Source organism: Artemia sp. Qi Xiang Cuo, chromosome 16 (genome assembly GCF_049724085.1).
Source record: "Artemia sp. Qi Xiang Cuo chromosome 16, ASM4972408v1, whole genome shotgun sequence".
In the NCBI taxonomy this organism is placed as follows: Eukaryota; Metazoa; Arthropoda; class Branchiopoda; order Anostraca; family Artemiidae; genus Artemia; species Artemia sp. Qi Xiang Cuo.
In genome coordinates, this window is record NC_142809.1 from 61,613,596 (window position 1) to 61,635,419 (window position 21,824).

General features: G+C 36.3%; 1 long non-coding RNA gene across 1 annotated transcript in view; it reads right to left on the bottom strand.

Moving 5' to 3' along the window:
- The window catches only part of LOC148943149 (uncharacterized), a 389,369-nt gene that overhangs the window by 220,762 nt on the left and 146,783 nt on the right, over nucleotides 1-21,824 (bottom strand). The gene's annotated exons all lie outside the window — the stretch shown is intronic.

Genomic DNA, 21,824 nt, shown 5'->3' on the forward strand with positions numbered 1-21,824 from the left:
AAGGAGGGCATGTGGAGAAGTGTTCTTGGCCCTGTGACTCCAGATTCACTGAATGACAACGGACAAAGGCTCCTCCAGCTCTGCAATATGCATAATCTTGTTATTTCAAACACGCTCTTTCAGAGACGAGATATACACAAATACACTTGGTATAGTAACGACGGCCAGACAAAGAAGATGATCGATTATGTTATGATCTCGGGTCGCTGGCGCTCGTCGATAACAAATTGCCGGACTTATAGGTCGGCCGAGCTTGGAAACACAGACCATAGGATGGTAGTCGCCACATTCAGGCTATGCCTGAGAGCACAAGTACGAGAAAAACGGCCTCCCAAGCTTGATCTGAGTTGTCTGGCTACATCTCAGATGCAACAGAACTATGCTCTCGATATCTCTAACCAGTTGAGCTGCCTCCAAGTTCTGGGCAACCTTGAAGTAGTCTGGAACTCTTTCAAATATAGCATACTCGATTCTGCTGGCAGTACCATTGGCCGCATAAGACACAAGAATAAACCCTGGATATCCCAGGAGACTCTGTCTGTAATCGAGCTACGCCGGATGGCCCGTTTAGCAAAGAATATGCCAGAGTACAGACGACTCAATGGCCTGCGCAATAGCCTACTGCACAGTGACAGGAAGACCTTCGTCGACAAGAAAGCCAGCGATCTTGAAGATGCCTCGAGAAAAGGAGACATCTGCTCCCTCTACAAACACCGCAAGCTGACGGAAGGGAGGACTTCCACCGTGAGCCGTGTCTTTTCTGCTGACGGAAGCATGCCTGATGACGATGCAGCGCAACTCTCTGCACAGTACAGTCCCTTCTCAACACTTCTGAATGCCGAGGCAGTTGCTGATTCCGACCCTGATCTGATTCAAGCAGGAATAACCACACCCGAGGTCACTTCCTACCTTGTATCACAACCATTTACCACCTAGGAGATCCGAAACGCTGTAAAATGGTTACATAATAATTGAGCCCCCGGCGTCTGTGGTATTTCTGCAGAACTCCTCAAGTACGGGGGTGTAGCGATGATTCTGTGGCTCCAGATAATCTTCTCAGCTGTATGGACGACGGAAAGCATATCGAATGACTGGCGTACTGGCATCATATTGCCACTCTGAAAACGTAAGGGCAGCCGTCAAATCTGCTCCAACTATCGTGGGATCACGCTTCTCTCCGTTCCTGGAAAACTCTTCGCCATATCACTCCTGGACAGGTGTTCCACCTTTTTCCGTAGAAAGAGAAGAGTCCAGCAAGCCGGATTCATGCCCGGCAGGTCGACGAAGGAGCAAATGTTTACTATGCGCCAGTTGATGGAGAAGACGCGGGAGTTCCACCAAAAAGCGTACATCGCGTTCGTGGACTTTAAGGCTGCCTTCAATTCTGTTGATCGCCATTCACTTTGGCTGATACTAAGAGCTACGGGTCTACTCAAGAAATATTACTCACTTTGAAAATCTGTATGAGGATATGGAAAGCTGCGTGCAAGTAATCAGAAGATGCAGTCCGACAGCCCTGGTAAAGATCGGCGTCCATCAAGGCTACACCACCACTCCCGAGCTATTCAACTGCGTCATAGACCATGTTACGGCCAGCACGACGAATCGCCTTCAATTCGGTCTTCAGTTTGGAGACCGGGTACTCTCTGATGCTGACTTCGCCGACGACATAGCGCTAGTTGCGAGCACCATCGATAAGATGACCAAAGCTCTCCAGTTGCTTTCAGAAGAACCCTCAAAAGTTGGACTGAAGATCAACTGGCAGAAAACTAAAGCTATACTCCTTGAGACCCCCACGTCCCGTTCTACTGTAAAGGAAGTCAACATCGGAAGCAACCGAGTAGATGTGGCCGAAGACTTCACTTACCTGTGATCTATTCTGTCGAATGATGGCTTGATCACAGAAGAGTTTACATCTCGAATTGCAAAAGCTTCAGCACTTGTTTGGAGGCTTAGCAGCATCTGGCGAAAGCCAAACGTAAGCCGCTTTACCAAAATGCGCATCTACAATGCGTCAATCAGCACCGTCCTGCTGTTTGGAGCGGAGACATGGCCAGCTGCCAAATCTATCCTCAGCGCCGTCGATGTCGCTCAGACAAAACATCTCCGAAGAATCGAAAGACTTCACTGGCCTGACTTTGTTAGCAACCAGACTCTCCTATCACGTACGGCTAAAACTCCTTTCTCGACGCAGCTTGCCCAGCGCACTGTTTGGTGGTACGGTCAACTCCTTCGAATGCCACGCGACGCCCCAGCACGGGTCGCATTTGACTTCGACCCCACCCTACACGGATGGAAACGACCCAGAGGACGCCCACCCACTAGGTGAAAAGACAAAGCCAATGAATTCCCCACCCAAGCCCACATCCCGGTGGAAGAAGCTGCGATCCTGGCAAGCGATAGGTCAACCTGGAGGCGCCTAGTCTCGTCGTTCTCTACGCCGAACCCTCGGCAGGAGCCTTAAGTCAAGTAAGTAAGTAAGTCAGTTGTGACAAAGAGTCAAACTTTAGCGCAAAGAGTGAGGTGCTAAGAAGAGGACAGCCCCTTTCATATATGGAATAATTTCTGTTTGTTTTAAGTTTTAATGTCACTCCTTACTTTCAGTTAATAAAATTGTTTTTTTTTCATATTTAATTAAAGTAAAGAGAGAAGTTGAAACTTTCAACGAACTAAAGTTTCTACTTCCTAGTTTATGCATCATATTTTTGAAAAGCTGCTTGAAATACACTGGCTCTTGATGTTTTTCCATTTCTTAGAATTATGAAAAAATAGTGCTTTACTGAATACACAAAACATGGTTAGGAGCAGAAAAATCCCTAACTAGCCCACAAAAAATTAAAGACAAACTTATAAAGTTCTCCAATGTCTTTTGCCAGCCATGGAATTCTCTAATAATCAATTTTAGGCCTCAATACTCTAATAAACCTTAGTTTTCTGTAAAGTACTAGTTTTTCACTATGATAACTAAAGTTTGATCTTCTAACATGCCCTTTTCTGTGTGCTTCTTCTAAAAGCAAAGGCTATTTGTTTTCAGCATGATATATTGGTAATTTCATTGTGCATATAGTTAGGGACTGTTTGTGGGCCTGTTGGGAGAGTGTGATTAGTTTATAATTGTGACAGTGGTGATTACCAAATTTGGAAAAGGCATCTGATGGGTAATCTAACTGTATGCTGTTTTTCTTCTGGTTTAATTCTTTCGTATAATATAAGTTGTGATGTTTGCGTAATTCTAAATGAAGAACATCTCGATGAGATCTTGGTAAGTTAAGAGAGTTGAAACATGTGCTAGTATTGAAGGAAAAGTAACCAACGCCTTCTGGTATTTGAAGTCTTCAGTTTTTTGGGTTTTATTATAAGGCAATATTAGCATAGTAATCAGCAGTACAGCACTGGATCCCAATTTCTGAAACTAATAAATTTGCTAAGTTAAAGAAGACAAAAAACCAATAGCGCCAAGATCTGTTAAGCGCTATATGGAACTGGTGATATTTTATTGACACTAGCACCAATTTCCAGTCCCAGTTTCTAGAAATATTCATTTAACCACTGATTAGGCTACTATTTTATTTGTATGTCCCGGATAATCCTCTCAATAGTATATTTATACAAAACTGAATTAGATCTTTAAAACCTTATAGCTGCTTAGATTAGTGCCAAACATGTCTTCTAGCTTATTTTCTGGGCTATAGATTTATAAAATAACTGGATACCTTGTGGTTAATTTTGCCTATTTTATTTTTGTTTAGTTTTTAGTACTTTTTACTTTGTACGATTCCTCGGTTAAATGTGTTTTTCAAGTTTTGTTTCGAGTCTTTTATGAAGTAGCAATGCACTTTTACTGAAACAAAAAAAAAAAAAAAATTGGGGGGCAAAGGGGTGTTGGGATTGAATGCTCATGTGTGCTATTTACCTTCTCGGAATTGTGTTTCATCTGTTTCCAAAAAGTACTGAATTACTGATTGCCGTACCAAAGCACGGCAAGTACGGGGTTTTGAGACAAGCACGGTAGTAAAATTTGACTGTTTACTTCACATAAATTAAGTCATTTTACAGGCGCGGAAAAGTCTCACTGTGTTATGAAAGAAGTGTAACTTCAAACAAGAAGAACAGCAGATGTAGAAGTAAGCCAGAAGTGGTAGTTGGATTCTTTTTAAGAGAGAAGAAGAGACTCAGTTACACCCAATGGAATACCAATGGCTAATGACGAAGTAGGATACCAGGTAGTAGACATAGATCGAGACAGCATATTTTTACTATTTCTTGGATAACGGTTGAGGAACATTGGGTATATTATATATAAATAGGGGGATGACCTTTTTGGAAACTTGATTGAAGGCTGAAACTGAATTAAATTTGGTTGACTGTCAATTATCTATTTTCATTTTACCTTATTATGTGCAGTAATCAGTATCGTTCTGTGCTATTTTCCCTCTAAAGAGTTTTCTCTTTTAGATTAATACTAGGGACTAGGGAGAGGCTACCAATTTTGGTGTGACCAGTGTTCAACAAATATATTATTTTTCTGATTGAGAGACAGAGGGCAAATTTGCATGAACTATCCTTGAGTTAATTCCTAACTATCGATAAAGGGCGAATTTGCCGTTTATCCTTGAGTTAATTGGCGCTATTTGATTTTAAGACCCCTCTCTCTAACGGATAGAAGTCTCAAAATCCGCCCATTAAAAATAAAATATGAAACATTTCACATTTTAAAAATAATAGTATAATATTTCATTTAAATTCGTTCTTCGTTTCTCAGTCAGGAAAATAATATTTTTGATAAAATAAGTTTTGTTTTGTTGAAAGAAATTTGTAGAAGAATTTTAATAAAGTGTCTCTAATGGAGACCTAATCTAAGTTTGTTACATTATTGACAATTTCGAAATTTGATAGCGTATTTGCTCTTTCATAGATAGTTGATCAGTTAGAGCAGAATAATGTAACTTTCTTGCAGTTAAAATTTTCAAATATTCAAAATTTTGTCCTGGACTGAAAAGAAGATTTGAGCAAATACAAACGCCATCAAATTTAAATGTTAAGATAAAATTTACTTTAAAAATAACTCATAAGCCTGGCCAATAAAAATTTCTATTCTGAAGTAAAAACAAAAGCAGAATAACATATAAAAGGCTTATAAACACTTCCACATAAAAAACTGGCAAAGTAATGCGCCGTCATTTTATAAAAACAATCAATAAAATCTTTAAAAACACGTATATAAATTTTGGGCCATATTATATGGGGCATAATATGAAAAAAAGACTGAACTTTGAAAGGGGTCAGTTCAAGCGTTAAAAAGAGGATACATTTTTTGTTAATTTTTCCTCAGATAGGGGTATTTTTTTCCGTATCTGGAAGTCAAGCAGTGTATAATCAAGTTGAGAGTCTATTGTTTGAATAAACTGAATTTTATTGGATTTCCTGCGAAATTTGCTGGGGCCAAACCGGAGAAGCATATTCACGATGTGGACGGATAAAGGAGGATTTTTAGTGAATAAATATGTTTTATCCCATATTAATAAGCAGATAGATTACAAAAAATGGTCCTTGTGTGCCATATCTGCACATGAAAACTCTCCTAACTTCTTAAGCCCCATAAAACGTATCACTTAATATAATTTCCACCCATTGAGGTTTCTACATCCCAGAGCTGTTTTCTCCACGCTGTAACTGCACCTTGTTTATACCAACTCTTATACCCTCCCTTTGATAAGGGTGCAAAGCGGGGAACCTTAATTTTAACATGTTGGGTTTCTAGCAAAATATCAGACGTATATATCCTTGACGAATCAGGAGGAAGAAACCTTATTCAGGAGTTTTAGAAAGGAGATAGGTGCTTTAGCTTTATGAATAATGTTGTTATTATGGATATCCTATTTTAAATTAAAGGAATCTCTGACACCGAATAATTTCAGGGAGGACGTATAAATTCCAAGAGGTATATGATTAAGAAAAGGAGGTGGAGTTTTAAGGGATATATTGGCATTATCGTTGATTTAAAAGGGTTTACTTTCGTCTCTTATTCCACGACATCTTGTACAATGTTAATGAGGATACTTATTAAATTTCTTTAGGAGGTTTCAACAACCGTAAGCTCATAAATAAATTTCAATTCGTGTGGGAATTCATTAGCAAGACTGATGTGGAACTCGGAGAGTACGTTGGGGTACCCCATTGGGAGCAGGGAGGGAGTTGAAATAATGAATATGGTATTTGACTGGTTGTGATGTATTTCATATGAAAGAAGCAACCAATTTCACTAGGAAAAGATCAATATTGAATTCAGTGACAAGTTTTTGAACTAATACATTGTAATTAACAAAGTCAAATGCTTTTTTGGGATCTTTAATGGAAATTAGATTAAGCCAGGCATTAGACTTTTCAGGAATTATACCAGTAAAGTTGACAAGATAAGCAATATAATTGGAGATAGATGTCGAACTGAGGTTCCCGAATTGCCCCAGGTCTCTATGAGGAGGAAGGATTTGTTCCTTCTGCAAAGAATTCAGCAGAGGATTCTTCGTATAGTTTAGAGAATAAACAAGATCGGATGAACACCTTCAAAACCATTGTTCTTATAAGGGGAAATAGAATATCAAAAGGACAGACACTTGCTTTTCTTAGCTTCCCAGTTCTTCATTCAAATTCAAATGGGAAAATCACAGGAAGAAAGGGAAAATTTTGTCAGCCGTTACATTATTAGATAATACAAAATGAATTTCTTAAATATGGTGGCTCTGAGGTTAGAAATAACTTACTGAAGATTATGAATATGATTCTTCAAAAAAGGGGAAATACCTTGCAATTTCAGGAAAACCTTAATTATACCACTGTATAAGAAAGGTCATAAAGAGTGATTGTGGTAATTATTGAGGATTAGCCTGATCTCTAGGTTACAAATTACTTACTAACTTGATGCTTTTTAGGTTGAGAGATTCTGTAGACAAATTTATAAGAGAAAAACAGTGTGGGTTTGGAAAGTTTAGAGGATGTGTCAGCCAAATTTTCACTCTTAGGTTAATACTTGAGAAGTGCCTGAGTTATCACACACCTTTAGTCCTTAGTTTTATTAGATGATGAGTAAGCGTTCGATTCTGTTGATAGAAGAGTTTTAGCGAAGGTCTTATCCTTGTAGAGTACACCAGGCAAATAGATTAAATTGATTAGTCCTATGTACGAGCATAACACTGCTGTAGTTCTGTTGGGACCTGAAGCTAGCAGATGGGTTCGTATTAAATCCGGGGTTGAATGGCGTTGCGTTCTGTTGCCATTTACACGGGTGATTATGATTGAATTTGTCCTTAGGAGGGTAGCAAAAATAATGTGAGAGCAAGGACTCAAATGGGGACTTAAAAGCCTCCCAGACTTTAGCTATGATTATGATTTAATGATCATAGATGAAAATATTGGTAAAATGAATAAACTTTGAGAGGTTTTGCGAGTTCAGGTTGCTAGAATAGGTTTGAAAATTATTGTTAAGAAGAATAAGTTGCTAAGGCAGCTAGGGTGACCTTGGTTGTATTATTAGTAAAGACGGTGGGAGCAGTGAAGATGTTAAAAGTAAAACAGCCAAGGCTTAGGGTGTTTTTTCACAGTTGAAAAAAGTTTGGAAGAATAGGGAGGTAAGTCTGCAAACCAAGATTAGAATAAGAAAGCTACAGTGATGACAGTTGTTAAATATGATTCTGAAGCATGGGTGGTTTGAAAAATGAATGCATATTTGCTTGATGTTTTCCAGAGAAATTGCCTACGGATTGTTCTCGCTAGACGGTTGACTGACCTCATTTCAAACAGTAGGCTATAAGAAAAGTAGTTTAGTCCTGCTTTCTAGTGCAATAATGAGAGAAAAGTTGAGATGTCCAGGGCAGATAGTGTGGATGAAGGATAACAGACTGCCGAAGATTGTCCTTTTCGGCCTACAATCGAGGGCTAAACGGAAAGCATGTCGTTTACAGACACTTGCTTACAGACCTACTAGATGAAAATATTGGTAAACTGACTAAAAGTTTAGAGGTTTTGCGAGTTAAGGGTGCTAGAATAGGTTTGAAAATTAATTTTATGTTTTTGCTGGCCTTATAGATGTGGTGCTTTCTGGAAAACGGAAAGCACTCGGATTAAAAACTGCACATCAGCTACACTGAAGCTGGACGATGCGTCATTTTGTACGTGGGGGGGGGGTAGATACATCAGAGGGTTTGTTTTAATTGCACAGATCCCACATTAAGCCTCCCGATGAACTTGGAATGAATGTTGTTGAGGGGGCTTGGTGGTATTTTGGAACTGGTGTATGATCCCTCTTGAGTCACAGGAAAATTGTAGTTTACGCCTTTATCAGTTGCGTTTGGTGGTAGTGGTGTTGGTGGAGGGTAATAGTACCCCTCCCAACGCTGCAATGCTACAATACTGGAACGTAGTAATGAATAGTCGACGATCCATAGTAACCAATATTTGAAAAATGTATTAAAAAACTGTCAAAGGAAAGAAATTTTTCTTTTTTGCTGATTCAGGAATGGTAACAATTTTTAAAGTTAATTTTAATAGTAAAATGTTATTTTGAAAAGAAATTCATCTGAATTTTGGAAAGGAGCCTGAAACCTTCAAAAATGCCGTCGGATCAAATTAAGAAACGGACAATTGGAATAGCCATTTAGAAAACCCTTCACAGGAAAATTAAAACCCCACTCAGTGTCCACCTTGAAGAGGAAAATCACTTAACAAGAGAAGCACTATAGTGTCCTCTTTTGTTCTTCTTTTAATTAGAGAGGAACTCAATACAGAGAACCAATTAGAGAGATCCCCATTTGGTTTCCCTTAATCAAGTGACTAATTATTAAAAATTAAAAATGAAATGTAAAGACATCTTCTACTGTTCTGATTGGCATTCGTAAAGCACACACAATAAAGGAACCTTAAATGTGCAAATGACTGATGGTAATTTTTCAACAGAGGGAAGTTGTTGTTATTCGAAGTCAATCTCATAAATATGTATCTGTGTTTCATTGTGATAATAACTAGTTAATGTTTTTTTAGGCAATGGGAACAACAATGGAGACTGGTTCTAAAGACAGGCAAATTTCAATTAACTTTTAAAGCCGGATTTCAAGAAATTTTTAAGCCAATCTTGAATGTTTTGAAGCGAACAATAAGGTAATTGGTATAGGTAATTCTCACCTTTGTTTTTGAAAACTTGATATAAATTTAAAATTGTGGCCTATAATAAGGAGACATGTTTAGAAAACAATTTTTGCTCTAAAATTTGTATAATGATCCTAGTTAACTTAGTGTCCCAGGGGAGAACCTTTATTCTCAAATGTTTTCTCTTTTTTCCTTTTTTTTCCAATTTAAAAGAAAAAAATTAAATTTTTTTCATGCTTTCGACATAATATGTAAATCATTTGAAAGCGTTGTTATAAATTGTTTTTTATAGATGGCGTTCATCCTGATCATTGTTAATTCCGTTTTTTTAAATGATCGACAAAGCAGTGGCGAAAATACAAAATATTGCTATAAACATACATACACATACAATTTTTAAAAAAATTCATGAATTTCTTAAAACCTATATATTAACAGAGTATATACCCCCACCCCCCAAATGTGCAAATATATAACTAAAATTGTATTCTGAACCTAAATATAACCAAATAAACTGTACCCTAACTCATAAATATATCTAGATCAGGGTATATGTTTGCTCATCAGGGGGTGGAGATTAAATTAATTTGTGATGTATATGAAAGGTTATATTTAGAATCAGAATTCATTTTTGTTTTTGTATTTGCACCCTAGGGGGAAGGGGGCATAATAGTTTTTTTTTTAATGATAGAAAATGGTGTGGCAAAAATACAAAATAAACCACTATTTACATGTTTGATAAAAACAGAATTGAGATGAAATGAAATGGATGTAAAAATTACCTTTTTTGATTCTAGGATGATCTAGCAGTTTCGCAATCAGAGAGAATTACACAGGTGATTAATTTATAATGATGAGATGATTTAGATGATTAAATTATAATGTCATAGATCAAGCCACTTGCAATGATAAATTTGATTTAATTTAGTTATTGGCTGGTGCCTTGACTGATGCCAGGTAAACTTTGATCTGGCTCATGAATATCAGGCTTATATAACTCAGCAGCCTGTAGCAATAAATGATGAAGTCTGGCCCCTTTATTGGGAAAAGTTTTCCAATAAAACTCGGCAAGATAACCAGCCATGTGGTCGTCAGATCTCTCATGCTTGGGGATCGCTTCACGCATTGAACGCCATAGACGTTCAATATTTTGTATGTGGGCCCCAGTCACAGGGTCCACAAAATTTAAAGAATGATTAACTGTTAGGTGCTGAAAACCTTGTGTCCCTAATCTATTGTAAGAGCTCCAACAATCAGATATTACAGTCGTTCCTTGATGAATCCACTCTTTTATGATTTCAAGTGGTGTGTCTGCTGTTTGGTCAGGAACAGGAGCAAAAAAAAAATATGCAGTGTCCCTTTCAATTCCTCCAAACACCCACTGTCTTTCAATGTAACGTCCCCGATTATATTTTCTTTTCCCTACCTGGCTTCGTCAATTTCAACTATTTTTCCGGGACCACCCAATTTACCACTGTTTTTCAATGAAATCAAGGCATATTTCACGACAAAAACTTTGCCAAGCAACGGCGGTTGTTGATGAAATGCCAATTTCATCAATCATGAATTGCTGAATATGCGATCCTCTATTCAAATTGCAAAAAATCAGCATAATCTCGGTTATTTGCTGATAAGATAAGTTTTCATTTTCACACCAAGTCCTTGTATTAAGACTTTGACTAAAATTGCACTGTTTTTTAAGAAGCTTATGTCCACGTCGCTCCGTTCTTATTTTTCGACAGCGGAATGCACGTCTTGTTTCATCAAAATGGCATTCAATTTGACATTAAGGGTAAAACATTGTAGTTGGCAAAATGTTATGGTTTATCAAAAATTGCCGTACATCACCTTCAGTTTGATGTAATAGTCTAAACGACACAATTTTATTATCACACAAGACACATACATTTTTTGTTAATGGCATGATTAAAAATTTTTCAAACACAATTCACAATTTATATAATTTCAATATGCCACTGCTTTTTCTTTAAACACGTGATATTAGATTAACTAACAACGACCGGAATTAACGCCATCTATAAAAATAATTTATAGCAACGATTTCGAAAGATTTACACATTATGTTGAAAGCATGGAAAAAATAAAAATTTCTTTCATTAAAGTTGGAAAAAGAGGAAAGATATGAGGATAAAGGTTCTCCCCTTGATAATATGTTAACTAGGATCATTATGCATATTTTAAAGTAAGAATTATTTTCTAAACATGTCTCTTTATCATAGGCCACAATTGTAAATTTTTACCAAAACTTTATTGAAGAGAAGTGAAAGGGGTTTCAGCTTTTGGCTCTTGCCCACTTGTTATTCATCGGAGTTCAATTTGCTGAATTCTTCTATTTCGTTTATTATGATGATTGCAAAACTAGATAATTGAAGGTCTTTAATGTATATTCTTGAGATTAACTAACGCGTATTTACTTCACTTTGGAAGTGTACTTGGTGAGGGAGGGAGTTGAAAGTATTAGAGAAAGGTTGTCATTATCTATAGCCCATAATAATTAATCTTTTCAGAAGGAAAAAAAATGACGATTGTTGAAAATGTTGATGTTTAGCCAAGAGTATCGGTTACATATGGCATTGGAAACTGGCACTAATGTCGACAAAAACTGTTAACGCCACTTCAGCGTTTGCCGACACTTCACATTTATCGAGTGTGATTATAAGAACTTTTAATTTCATAAGTGGAATTGGTAAAATTAGGGTAGTAATTAATTTCTGATCTTAGTTCCAGACAAAAAAAAAAAAAAAAAAAAAAAAAAATTACGAGTATTAAAAAAATTTGCAGGTTTTAGCAAATACCCATATGGTTTTAGCACAAAAATTTCTCTTACGAAACAAAATGTTTGGTGCAAATTTAAGAAATTAACTGAGGAATTAATAATCAGCTAACAGAAAAACCCACCAGGTGTTGAATGCATAATAATTAAAACAACACGTTTTGTGCATCGGTTTTTTATTTATGACTTGATAACAGAATAATATGACTTTTACGGGGAAATAGTAAGATCTGTGATATGGACACCGACATCTATGCTTAATATACTACGAGGAAAACATCAAGCATAAAAACAATCTACAGCACATAGAAATCAAGTTTATTAGAAGGACAGGGTTTTAAGGATGTCAGAGAAATGTATATCTGCTGGTGCAGATAATGGGCCTTTTTTGCTCGAGCCTTGACTGAGTTTTGATTAAGGGCCAATTATTCTGGGCTTGGTCTGTTTTGGAAAGCGTTTTTGGACTGAACAACCTTTTCATATATTTGTCTTTTTTGGCAGCCTCCCCGTTGTAACATAATATTTGTAGACATGAATATATAATGAGTCGGATGTAGTAGGATTGAGATTGTCTGTGCAGGAATAATAGTGTTGATAAACAAAACATCGCCAAGTGCGGAAAACCATGTAGTGATCAAGATGTGCCCAGGATTGCAAAAAGCCTCCATTCAATTGGAGGTCCCGGGGACTTCTTGTTGTACGGTTTTTAAGCGCTTTGGTGTAGATCTGAGATGTCTTGGTCCCCGTCCTGCACTAGGTTCCGGGACCAAAGCTTTTCCTGAGACCAAAATAATTTCAATGATTTTAAGAATATTAGAATTGCAGCTTGGATTGTTACAATGGATTGCCATCTCAATTACTTGGACTATCTCTTGGTTTTTCTCTTTCTACAATTAGCCATGTATTGATGCAACCTACTGCAAAATAATTGATAATTTCAATTCAAAATAAACGGACGAGCTCGGACTCGAGCCCTACAAAGTGGGTTTGAAGCCCACTTTTCATAGAGCCTACTATTTGAAATACGGTTAGTCAGTCAGGGACCCAAAACAATCCGTAGGTAATTTCTATGGAAAACATCTGGAGAAATTTGGACTTTCAACGTTAGTAGCATGGATTATAGAAAATTTTAAGTAGTTTGGGAAATTTGACCCTAAATGGCTTTTGGTTGATGAGAAAAAAATGGTGCAGCGGAGGAATCAACTCCATCGAAGCATCTTTATTACCATAGCAACGATCACAAGGGGAACGATTACTATTCATTGGATAATAATTCTCACATTGAAGATCTGTCAAACCCGAGTTATATTGATAGTATGGGCGCTCGCAGAAAATATTCCGCGGGAGGGGGGGGGGGGGATACAAAATAATACTAGTTGCGGATGGGGGCATGGGAAAACATTTTAGGATACATTTTTTCAGGAATAAGTTTTTCAACACATTTAGAGACAAAATTCCAAATAGAAAGACTAAATGCTTCAGAGGGTTCGTTTAAATGATAATGACTTTAGAAAGTTTAAACTGATGGGGAAAGGTGGGGGGGGCTTCAGAACTGATATATGATATCTCTTGATTACCAGGAATATTTTAAATCTACGCCTTTGTCAGTGGTGTGTGGTGGTGGTGGGAGGTAATAATGCCCCTTTCCATTGCTGCAATATTTGTCTGTGTAGCATAAAACATTACTTTACTCTGGCATAGATGCAGAAAAGGCGAGGCGGGCCATCACGAGCCTCGCCAGATAGTTTTTTTTTTGGGGGGGGGGCAGATGCTAGTAGAAACTTATTGTCAGCAGTTAGAAACACTAATATTTCTATTTTCTATGCAAACAGGCAACTATGTTCCAATGGGTTTCAAAATATGTATATAATGTATTTTGAGCATTACAGAACCCTTATTGTAGAGGTTCTGATGGCTTTGGCATCATGGGAGATCAGAAGTCACACAGAATGTCCATCACAATTAACCTACTCTTCTCTCACTCAAAATTCTCGATTGAACGAAGTTAAAATGTAATAATACTCATTTTCAGGAAAGTTAAATTTGATCGCCAATTTTTACAATCGATTCAAATTCTGTTCAAAATTTCAATTGCAATCCAACATTTCAATTCTTGAGCTGAAAAACTAAAAAAGCGGAGGGGGGGGGGGGGGGTGGGGGGGGAACCAATAAATTTACAATTATTGAATTTAACAATCATACAAAAAAGTTTAAGTCCCCCTCCTATACGGAATGAGTTCTGCTCATTTTGCGGTCAATGTCACTCCACTCTCATAATAACAGCGTAGACCAGAAATATTCCCAGAGATCAAGAGAGATTAAATATCAGTTTCTTATTTTTGATGTTTTTCATAGTTTTTTGTCCCCCCCCCCCCGCAAAAAAATAACCCCCCAAACAGAAGTCCTGGATACGGCCCTGGGGATTTTATATCAATATCTACTTTCACCTTCTCCTTGTCTCTCTTAGAAGTAATTCTGTATTTATCTGAAGGCTCATTCAGAGGTGGGATGTTTGGGTAATAAAATGCACCCTTTGAGGCATCTCCCTCCCCACCTAACTACAAAACAATCATAGAACCCCATTGTAGTCTTAAAGCTTTTATATATCAATGTTTGGAAATGCAAAGCAACAGGGAATTTACCTAACACAGTGAAATTTGTTTAGACCTTAAAAATATTTTGGCTATTTTGGGAGGGAGGGAGGTGCCTCAAAGGGCACATTTTAATACCAAAACATCGAAACTCTCATTGAGCCATCAGATAAATACAAAATTAGTTCTCAGAAATAGACAAGAGGAGGGTTGTAGAAATTTATTTGTTATCCCCAGGGCCGTATTCAGGACTTTTGTTGGGGGGGTTATTTTCTCCGGCGAGGGGAAGAAGACTTTAAAAAATAAATCAAAAATGTGAAATTTATAATTAGTAGTCTCTTCATTTATGGGAGTATCTCTGGTCTACGCTGTTATTATGAAAGTAATGAGCACCGTTAAACCTAAAAATGAGCAGAACTTATTCTGTATAAGAGGGGGACTGTCCCTTCTTCATTCATACCTCTGCCTCATGGTCCTAGAAACTTCAGAGGATGCTGGTTCGATCAAAATTGAGAGGTCAGAGAACCCTGTTGTAGATGTATCAAGTTCATATATACTAAAATGTCGAATTTTACATTTTTTGGCTGAAAAAGATCCTGGATGCGCGTTTATTTGTTTTTTCTTTTTGTTTGTTTTTCCCAGGAATCACTATATCAAATCAGTGATCCAAGTATAAAAAACAAGATTGTTGATTTATTAGTTGAACGTGATTGTGTAGCCTGATAGCAACACGCTAATCTATAAAGCTTTTCATAGTCTTACACCAGCTGTGATATCAGTAACTATCGGTATACAATTACAATTATCTCAAAAACATAAGCATAAAAATTAAATACTTTTTTAATAACCGCAAAGTCACTGAACAGCTAACAGAAACATTGGATTGATGTATCAGGTAACACTTTGGTCTCACCAGCTATAATACCAATAGTGAGTAATAAACAATATTAAATTGTAAGAAATACACTTCAGTATTACTCAAAATGAAGATCAAATATCCATTATATGAACTCTCAAAGTCCAGTAATTTCTCTACTACAGAAAATTTCAAGTTATGATGAAAAGTTAAAGCCAGTCTATAGTCCTAATACTATCAAGATGGTTTCACTTCAAACTTGTCTACAAACAAATCATGACATGTCCTTTTCAGAACCAAGACGACAGCCAATGATTGGACTGAACCATTGTCCAGAAGTGTTACCAAATTAAACGAAAAGAAAAAATAGCAACAATCCTAAAATGCTTAATTATTATACTGTAACAAGTGTCCGTAATCGGTTTGCTTGTACTGTACCAAAACTCCTATATTGTTTCGTGTTTTCAGTAAAGTGTTAGTCTTCTATAATCCCACAAACATAGGGAAATATAATTATTTGGTTTATTTATACCAGTTCTATTGATATATTTTAAATACACCGTGAAGCAATAATTTTTGTTCGTTTTAAGTTTCAACTTCACTCTTTATTTCCCTCAAAAAACTTTTTTTTAAAAATTAATGTTTGCCCGTTTTTAATTTAAATTTGATGCAGAAGGAACACTGCAATAATCTTTTTAATTTTTTAAGAAGGGGGGGGGGTGGGGCATCCCCCTCATGTACGGAATAATTTCTGTTCGTTTTAAGTCTAAATGTTGCTCAATACTTCCAGTTAAAAATAAAGTATTTAATTTCTGATAGTTTGTCGAATAATGCCGAGAAATATATGCTACACAAAAGGGTGTACACGATTTTTGAAGGTGGGCAACCTTGACAGTTAGGAAAGAGTATCTATTTTTCTAAAGAAGATTTTTAAGTTTGCAAAACCTAAGCAAAATCTTGGTATGTCTAACTTATTTCACTAAACATCTCCCCGTCCCCCCTGATAAACATAAAAAAACTTTAGACATGCAGGTGTGAAATAGCAATAAACAAGAAAAAATTTTAAAGTACCTGACAACTAGAAAAATATCACAGAAAAAAAAATGCAAATAGGTTCTGAGTGTTATGATTTCTCTATTTACATTACAAATAGTTTTATTCTGTCTATTAAATAGTAAAAAAGGAAATAATGTGAGAAAATAAATATAACCATAAGTAATCCTTCTTTGAAGATACAACTTTGAGTGGTCCCAGAACCATATGCCTACACTTCTCCAACCCCTAAGTGGCAAGGGGTTGGGATCCGGGGCGTAATTTGTTCCAAGAATAGTGCATGGAACATTTGACAATTCACAAAAAAAAAAAATAGTGAATTAGCTGAAAAATAATCATATATAAGGCACAAAACCATGATTGAAAAAAAAAAAATGCCTGTGAGAAACTGAACCCTTGCCATTTTGATTCAAAGTCTAACGCGCTAGTAACGGAACTACGGCGTCTGATGATCGAATTCAATCCATCTGCTCTTGTAGGACCATAATTATGTAACTTACTGACCTTTTCCCAAGGACTATGGAGAGTTGTGTCTTCACCAAAAGCATAGTTATTGGACCTTATTCAGCAAATACATTTGTAATTGGCTATAATAAAACATTGAGGTAATAAAAGTTTCTATTATAAAGAGTGAGTGAGAGCACTCATAAAGAGTGAGAGCATTAAACTATATTTGGTGAAGCTGAACTTTTGTGAACAGGAGGAGGGGAAAGGGTACGTTATTGAATACTCTTTTGGAATTTCGAGATTCAATTAATTGTTATTCTATGAATTTCCTCCTCTTTAAGAACATTCAATATTTAAAAAATCATTTTGCGAGCCTCAACTTCGACTGACCCTTTTAAAGAGTTTATAGTGAATCCTCCCAACGGACGAGTGAGACTTAATAAGGGGTCTGGGAGGGGGAGTCTGCGGGAGGGGTTCTTGTAAATCTTTAGTTGTGTTATGGACCATATTTATTACAACCGTGCCGTTTTATACTTCCAAGCTTTTCCACTTAAGAAATGACATCAAAGGTCCCGTTTTTAGTAAATTATTGCACACGCATGGTAAAACTAATAAAAAACACGTAGATATGAGCAATAGATTTCTAATGAGCCAGTAAAGATCTCTCTAAGAAGTTCTGGTAGCCCAATATTCCCAGATTTTCCACTTGAGACATGGCACCTATAGTGCCATTTTTAGTGCTATTTGGCAGTTGCAGGTAGTGTAATATATAGGGGAAATGTAGATATGAGAAATAGATTTTTTTTGAGCTATCAAATATCCTTCTACGATGTTCTGGTATCCCGCTAGCCCCACCTCTTGAGAAATGGCACAGAAAGTGCCTTTTTTTGCCATATGGCACTTGCAGATGGTGAAATTTATAAAAAAGCACGTAGATATGAGAAATAGATTTTATATGAGCCATCCAACATCTGTCTACGATGTTCTGGTATCCTGCTAGCCCCACTCCTTGAGAAATGGCACAGAAAGCGCCATTTTTTTGCCATTTGGCACTTGCAGATGGTGAAATTTATAAAAAGCACGTAGATGTGAGAAATTACTATTAAGCATCTCTCTATGATGCTCTGGTAAACCAATAGCCCTAAAAGAAAATAAAAAAAAATCGGGGGACAGATCAGTGCTACCCATGCAAAAAAGTGACTTTCCTTGTTGTTCAAGGTGGGGGACTGTATTTTCCCTGCATTAGGTTTTTGACTATGCTGATTCCAATGATACACTTTTCATTTTGATATGACGCCATTTTTGAGGGGTTTTAGGATTTGTTTTTTCGAAATCACCATAAATTTCTTTTCGCAATAAACTTTTACTTTTAAGACGAACCGAAATAGTAGTTACCTTTCCTGAATCAGTGTCAGATGTCGATTTTTTTCACAAGGCAGTTTTTTTTCTAAACGCGTTTTTTAACTTTTGGTCACTATGGTCTGTGGTTTGTTCTACTAGGTTTTACCTACCGCTGCAACCATGATATTGAGAAAAAAGTTGAGATGGCTAGGACACGTGCTGTGGATGAAAGAGGGCAGTCAGTCAAAGATTCTCCTTTTCAGCCAACCATCCAAGGCCAAACGGAAAGCAAATCGTCCCAAAATTTGGTGAGGGAGGGCATAATGAGGGATTCAAGGAAAAGTGGAAATTATTGGGAGGGTGTAAAGAGGCTAGATACGTTGCTAAGGAGAAGAAGCGTGCCTAGCTATGTTATTAGTAGGCAGCTTGGTGCTGCAGCCAGTTTTAGTAAGTGACTTGAACTTCGATCTTCCTTTTCCAGAAGAGAGGATAGTCATTGTAGTGTAGTAACTAAATGTAATACTTGTAAATATTCATTATGTACTAATATCCATTTTAATAATAATACAAAAATAATTTTAATTGAGACTTAAATGCAAACTTAAATTATACCTGAAATGCAAGTCAGCCTTATCTTTTTTGGCCAAAGGCTTGCTTTTGCTTGAATAGGTTTTCATGATTGAATTGCAAATATAGCTGGAACGTGGTAATGAATAGTCAACGATCCATAGTAACCAATAGTTGAAAAATACATTACAAAAACTGGAATAAAAAAAATTAATACAATTTTTTACTGATTCAGGAATGGTAACAATTTTTAAAGTTATTTTTAATAGTAAAATGTTATTTTGTAAAGAAATTCATCTAAAATTTTGGACAGGAGCATGAAACCTTCAAAAATGCCATCATATCAAATTAAGGAACGGGCAATTGGAATAGTCATTGTGGAAAACCTTTCACTTGGAAATTAAAGCCCCACTCAACCTCCACCTTGAACAGAAGAATCACTGAACATAAGAAGCGCTATAGTTCCTCTTTTGTTCTTCTTTTAATTAGAGAGGAACTCAATACAGAGAACCAATTAGAGAGATCCCCATTTGGTTTCCCTTAATTAGGTGACTAAGTATTTAGAATTTAAAAATGTAATGTGAAGACATCTTCTACTGTTCTGATTGACTTTCGTGAAGCACAAACAACCAAGAAAATTTAAATGAGAAAATGACCGAGGGTCATTTTTCAACAAAGGGAACTTGTTGTTATTCGAAGTCAATCTCATAAATATTGATCTGTGTTTCATGGTAATTCTCACATTTGTTTTTGAAAACTATATTGAAGAGGATTGAAAGGGGTTTGTGTTTTTGGCCCTTGTACACTTGTTATTCTTGCATCGGAATTTCCGTTGCTTAATTTTTTCAATTCGTTTATTGTGATGGTTGCAAAACTAGATAATTGAAGGTATTTAGATATGCTTATTCTTGAGATTAACCACTGTATGTAAATATAAAACAGTATGATCATTCCCTATCTCAACCATTATACAAACCCGGACCGAGATGCAAGTGCTTCGGAGAACATTTAAACAACTATAAACATAAGCGACATTCGATCTTTTCACGGGTAGACAAGTCAGATTTCTCTTGAACGCGAAACTTGGCTTCAACGTTGTAACACAAAATTTTAAAGAATCTAAATTTAAATTAATTTATTCCAATACATATATAAAAATCGGTAATTAGTAGTGCAATGTTTTTACTAGATGTTTTAGGAATTACAAGTAGGTTGTAAAGTCTCGAGTTGGTTTCAAAGGTATTTTGAGAAAGTTTCTGCCAAAATACGTGTTCCAGGTAATTCGACCGCTGATGGCAGATCAAATGAGAGGAGCTGTTTGTGCGCGCCAATATATATATATATATATATATATATATATATATATATATATATATATATATATATATATATATATATATATATATATATATATATATATATATATATATATATATATATATATATATATATATATATATATATATATATATATATATATATATATATATATATTTGATAAAGGTTGTCAGTACCCAGCTTTTCGGAAGCTTTTTGGAAGGAAGAAAAAATGACAATTGTTTTAGGGTAAAAATGTTGATGTTTAGCCAAGAGTATCGGTTACATATGAGAGTGGAAACTGGCGCTAATGTCATTTTACTAGTGCAATTGGTAAAATTAGGGTAGTAATTAATTTCTGATCTCAGTTAAAAAAAAAAAAAAAAAAAAAAAAAAAAAAAAAAAAAAAGACACCGACATCTATGCTTGATACACTACGAGGAAAACATCAAGCACAAAAACAATCAACAAAACATAAACAATAAAGTTTATTAGAAGGACCGGGTTTTAAAGGTGTCAGATAAATATATTTCTGCTGTTGCTGATAATGAGCCTTTGTAGCTTGAGCCTCGACTGAGTTTTTGATTAATGGCTAATTAGTTTGGGCCTGGTATGTTTTGGCAAGCGTTTTTGGGCTGAACAACCTTTTCCTATGTTTATCTACCATGGGTTGCCTCCCCATAGTAACATAATATTTGTAGACATGAATATATAATGAGTCGAAGCTAGTTGGCTTGAGATTGTCTGTGCAGGAATATGACTGTTGATAAAAAAAACATCGCCTAGTTCTGAAAACCATGTAGTGACCAAAATTTGCCCGGGATTGCAAAAAGCCTCCATTCAACTGGAGGTCTCAGGGAGTTCCTGCTGTTTGGTTCTTGGTGTTGATCTGAGATGTGCTGGTCCCCGTCCTGCACTGGGTTTTGGGATCAAAGCTTTTCCTGAGGCCAAAGTGATTTCAATGGTTTTAAGAATATGAGAATTCTAGCTTGGAATGTTACGACGTTAAAAAATAACTATCATGTCGACATTTTTACTGACAAATTCAGACACTTCTAACTGGACTTCAGAAACCCATATGCCAGGGTTAGGAAAAATGAAATTAGGTGCTATAGAATTTATTTGCTCAGACTGAAAGGACGAGAAGGTATTAATAATGGAATATTGATCGCTCATTTTATGACTTAAAAGTACAGAGTATCAGTCATAGTAGTATATGCCCTTGTAGAACCGACTGACGGAGATATTAGGGACTCAGATGAATTTTACTAACAGTTACAGGTACAAATAGACAGGGTCTTAGAAGTATTTATTTTTTTATTAGGAAATTTTAACGCCCAGGTCAGTAGAATTAGGGATTGATGATATCATAGCCTTGGTAAATGTGGTGTTGGAAAAGAAAACAGCAATGGCTACAGACTGCTGCAATTTTGTAGGCAATGTAGTTATAACCAAGACAGTATTTGGTTATAAAATGGTCAATAAGTTAACACGGTATTCACGTGATGATAAGACAGGTAGCCGTAATAATTATAAAACTCTAAATTGAGGATTTACAGGATTAATACAAGATACTAGGGTATACAGGAGTGCTGTTATTTATGTTAAAAGTAAAGATCGCCATCTAGTAGTGTCTAGGGTTAATTTAAAGCTGAAATTTCAGAAGGGTAACCACCTTCCAGGAGGTTATGACGTTGGTAGACTCCAGGATAAAAATTTG